This window comes from Sapajus apella, unplaced genomic scaffold (genome assembly GCF_009761245.1).
Source record: "Sapajus apella isolate SASKATOON/1434 unplaced genomic scaffold, GSC_monkey_1.0 scaffold2, whole genome shotgun sequence".
NCBI classification, from domain to species: domain Eukaryota; kingdom Metazoa; phylum Chordata; class Mammalia; order Primates; family Cebidae; genus Sapajus; species Sapajus apella.
The window spans coordinates 20,786,991-20,791,754 of record NW_022436942.1 but is presented as its reverse complement, the minus strand read 5'-3'; the positions used below and the strand labels follow the sequence as shown (position 1 = coordinate 20,791,754).

At 44.9% G+C, this 4,764-nt stretch overlaps 1 pseudogene across 1 annotated transcript; it reads left to right on the top strand.

Annotated features, from left to right (window-relative positions):
• Positions 1-2,155: 2,155 nt before the first annotated feature.
• LOC116560146 lies at positions 2,156-2,882 on the top strand (annotated as a pseudogene). Its single transcript, XR_004272818.1, has one exon. The product of XR_004272818.1 is annotated as a selenoprotein W pseudogene (transcript).
• Positions 2,883-4,764: the final 1,882 nt, after the last annotated feature.

Sequence of the window (4,764 nt, the reverse complement as noted above, 5' to 3'; positions counted from 1 at the left end):
TGTTGACCAGGATGGTCTCGAACTCTTGACCTTGTGATCCACCCGCCTCGGACTCCCAAAGTGCTGGGATTACAGGCGTGAGCCACCGCGCCCGGCCCGATATATATTTTTTGAAACGTAATTTTTCTCTTTCCAGTTTCCCATTTCTACCAAAGACAAATAATAATAAGATCAATTTATTTGCAAAATACATTTTAGTTGTATTATATGTGGCCTGATTATTTGCATAAAGTGCAGCAAGAATAGTGATTGGTCATATAGGCTCTTTTAAAGTTGTCTTTGCTGGATTTTTTTTTTAAGACAGAGTCTTGCTCTGTTGCCCAGGCTAAAGTAAAGCGGCACAATCTCAGCTCACTGCAACCTCCACCTCCCGGGTTCAAGTGATTCTTCTGCCTCAGCTTCCTGAGTAGCTAGGATTACAGGTGCACCCCACCATACCCAGCTAATTTTTGTATTTTTAGTAGAGACAGGAGTTCACCATGTTGGTCAGACTGGTCTCGGACTCCTGATCTAGTGATCTGCCTGCCGCAGCCTCCCAAAGTACTGGGATTACAGGCATGAGCCACTGCACCCAGCCTTGCTGGAATCTTTTAATAAGAAACTTTAGATTCAACTTTTAAAAGCCTCAAGGCTAGAAAGCCAAGCCAAAGATTTATCATCAGATTGTGTTTGTAACACCTATATGAATCTGGTGAATTTGTTTCTTCTCAAATTCCTCAAAATACCTTGAAATTCCTAGACCTGTGTTGAGCGTGATGGCTCATGCCTGTAATCCCAGCACTTTGGGAGGCTGAGAAGTGCAAATCACCTGAGACCAAGAGTTTGAGACCTGCCTGGTCAACACAGCAAAACCCCATCTCTACTAAAAATACAAAAATTAGCCGGGCATGATGGTGGGCGCCTGTAATCCCAGTTTAGGAGGCTGAGGCTTGAGAATCACTTGAGCCTAGAAGGTGGAGGTTGCAGTGAGCCAAGATCATGCCAATACATTCCAGCCTGGGTGATGGAGTAAGCCACTGTCAAAAAAAAAAAAAAGAAAAGAAAAAGAAAAAAAAGTAATTCCTAGACCTGTCAGAAAGTGACATTCTTTACTTATCACAGGTCAGAAATCTTGTAAGAGAACTGTAGACAAGGTAGTGGGCTATGCTTTCCAGGAGGCTTTATACCAACTTCAATTCCTGAAAGCAATCTGGTCATATTTGAAAATATGCCATTCCAGTCAAAGCCTTAGTAAAATAAGGCTCCAACTGTGTATCATTAAAAAAGAAAACAGATTCTTATTGAACTTATTCAAATAACCATAATGCCATAAATCAAGAATACTTACAAATAGTTTCTGAATTCTGGAGAAATCAGGCAGAGAGAAAAGTGAATATTTTCATTTTGCCCAACTGCTATAAACTATAAATAGTTCCAGGCCAAGTGCAGCGGTTCACGCCTATAATCCCAGTACTTTGGGAAGCCAAGGCTGGTGAATCATTTGAGCCTAGGAGTTCCAGACTAGCATGGGCAACATGGCAAAATGCCATCTTTACAAAAATTATCCAGTGGCTTGTGTAAAAGCACATCCACTGTATAGAATAAGAGAAAAAAAAATTATCCAGTGGCATGTACCTGTAGTCCCAACTATTCAGGAGGCTGAGGAGGGAGGATTGAATGAGCCCAAAAGCTCAAGGCTGCAGTGAACCATGATTGTGCCACTATACTCCAGCTGGGTGACAGAGAGAGACTTTGTCTCAAAAACAAACATTAGGCCACGAACAGTGTCTCACACTGTAATCCCAGCACTTTGGGAGGCTGAGGCAGGTGGATCACTTGAGGTCAGGAGTTCAAGACCAGCCTCTAGGATGGTGTAACCCTGTCTCTACTAAACTAGGAAAATTAGCTGGGTGTGGTGGCATGAGACTGTAATCCCAGCTACTTGGGAGGCTGAAGTGCAAGAATCACTTGAACCTGGGAGGCAGAGATTGCAGTGAGCTGAGATAGCACCATTGCACTCCAGCCTAGATAACAGAGACTCTGTCTCAATAATAATAATAATAAATAGCTCAAAAGAAAAAAAAAACAGTTTTCTTGACTCTGGAAAACAAAACATAAAAAGAATCGGCAATGTTTCAAACAAACAAACAAAGTCATTAAAAATTATTTTAGCATAGACGTCGCACGTCCAGGCGGGAGGTCGGTGTGGCCTGGGCTTCTGCTCCCCGGCGGATGTGGCAGCCCCGAGCCATGGCTGTCTCCATCCGAGTCCTTTATTGTGGCGCTTGAGGCTACAAGTCCAAGTATCTTCAGCTCAAGAAGTTAGATAAGTTCCCCGGCCGCCTGGACACCTCTGGCGAGGGAACTCCCCAGGCCACCGGGTTCTTCGAAGTAAGGGTAGCTGGGAAGTTGATTCACTCTAAGAAGAAAGGCGATGGCTACGTGGACACTGAAAGCAAGTTTCTGAAGCTGGTGGCCGCCATCAAAGCCGCCTTGGCTCAGGGCTAATGCACCCTGAAGGCAGAGTCCAGGGACCTTAATCCAGCCCCTCTCAGCAGACGCTTCAAGACGGGAAGGAGTGAAATGCCTCGTGGATGCCTGGTCCTTCCCCGATGCTCTCGTGGCTGCTGTTGGGGGCAGAGATTGATGCCCTTGCTCTCTGCCTCTGTGTGTGTGTGTCTTCCCCGGGCTCCACACTGCCCCACCCTCCTCCTGTCCCCAGATTTCATCAGATTTCTGTGCACACCCCATGTTTCCCCAGTTGTCTCCCAGAGTTTGGGGAACATCCCGCCTCAGGCATCCTTCTTATGGGGAAGCTAAGAGAGGCATCAGGATGGGTGAGTGTCTGATTGTGGCAAAGTTTGCAGCTGTTCACAATTCAATAAATATTGGACGAGTTTAACTGAAAAAAAATTATTTTAGTCCTCTATTAGTTCAGTCCCATGTAATTAATTTTTCTTCTGGCGTGGTGGCATGTCCCTGTAGTCCTAGATACTCAGAAAACTGAAGTGGGAGGATCACTTGAGCCCAGAAGTAGTTCTTGGCTAAAATGAGCTATGATCATGCCACTGTACCCCAGTCTGGGTGACAGATTGGGATCCTGTCTCTAAAAACAAAATAAGGAGCCAGGTGTGGTGGCTCACACCTGTAATCCCAGCATTTTCTTGAGCCTAGGAGTTCAAGACCAGTCTGGGCAACATAGTGAGACCACACCTCTACAAAAAAATTTTTTAATTAGCCATCTAGTCAGGAGGCCAAGATGGGAGGCTCACTTATGCTTGGAGGCTAAGGCTGTAGTGAGCCATGATTCACCACTGCACACTCGAGCCTGGGTAACAGAGCGAGACTTTGTTTAAAAAAAAAATAAGAGGCCGGGCGCGGTGGCTCAAGCTTGTAATCCCAGCACTTTGGGAGGCCGAGGCGGGTGGATCACGAGGTCAAGAGATCGAGACCATCCTGGTCAACATGGTGAAACCCCGTCTCTACTAAAAATACAAAAAATTAGCTGGGCATGGTGGTGCGTGCCTGTAATCCCAGCTACTCAGGAAGCTGAGGCAGGAGAATTGCCTGAACCCAGGAGGCGGAGGTTGCGGTGAGCCGAGATCGCGCCATTGCACTCCAGCCTGGGTAACAAGAGCGAGACTCCGTCTCAAAAAAAAAAAAAAAGAAAAAAGAAAAGACAAAACCATAATTGGTAAGGCAATATGGTTTGGCCGTGTCTCCACCCAAGCTGAGATCTTATTACAATTCAAGATCTCAACTTGAATTGTAATAATCCCCATGTGTGAAGGTCAGGGCCAGGTGGAGATAACTGAATCATGAAGGCAGTTTTCCCCATACTGTTCTCATGGTAGTGAATAAGTCTCATGAGATCTGACGGCATTATAAATGGAGTTTCCCTTCACAAGCTCTCTTGGCCTGCTGCCATGTAAGACATGACTTTGCTCCTCCTTCGTCTTCTACCAGGATTGTGAGGCCTCCCCAGCTATGTGGAAATGTGAGTCAATTAAACTTCTTTCCTTTATAAATTACCCAGTCTTGGGTTTGTCTTTATTAGCAGCATGAGAACTAATACATAAGGAAATTTGGCTACTTCTGTGGCATATAACAATTTTAATATAATAATCATAATTACTGTGATAACATATACAGAGCCTCCTGCCTGTAAACCCAGCACTTTGGGAGGCCAAGGGAGGAGGATATATCAAGGCATATCAGAATTTTAGAACTAGTTTACATTTTGGAACACACATTAATAACACACTTATTAATATAACTCAAAGTTAAACATTATTTCTTATTTGCCAATGCTTTGAGGGGAAAAAGACTTAATTTTAGAATTTGAAATGTGATTTGGGGAAATTAGTCAAATATCAATGGTTTAAAACACTTGATATTAAAATAAGAAAGAGGCCAAACATGGTGGCTCACACCTGTAATCCTAGCACTTTGGCAGGCCAAGGTGGGAAGGTCACTTGAAGCCAGGAATTTGAGAACAGCCTGGAAAACAGAGTGAGACTCCATCTCTACAAATTTTTTAAAAATGAGCAGGGACCCTGTAATCCCAGCACTTTGGGAGGCCGAGGCGGGTGGATCACGAGGTCAAGAGATCGAGACCATCCTGGTCAACATGGTGAAACCCCGTCTCTACTAAAATTACAAAAAATTAGCTGGGCATGGTGGCGTGTGCCTGTAATCCCAGCTACTCAGGAGGCTGAGGCAGGAGAATTGCCTGAACCCAGGAGGCGGAGGTTGCGGTGAGCCGAGATCGCGCCATTGCACTCC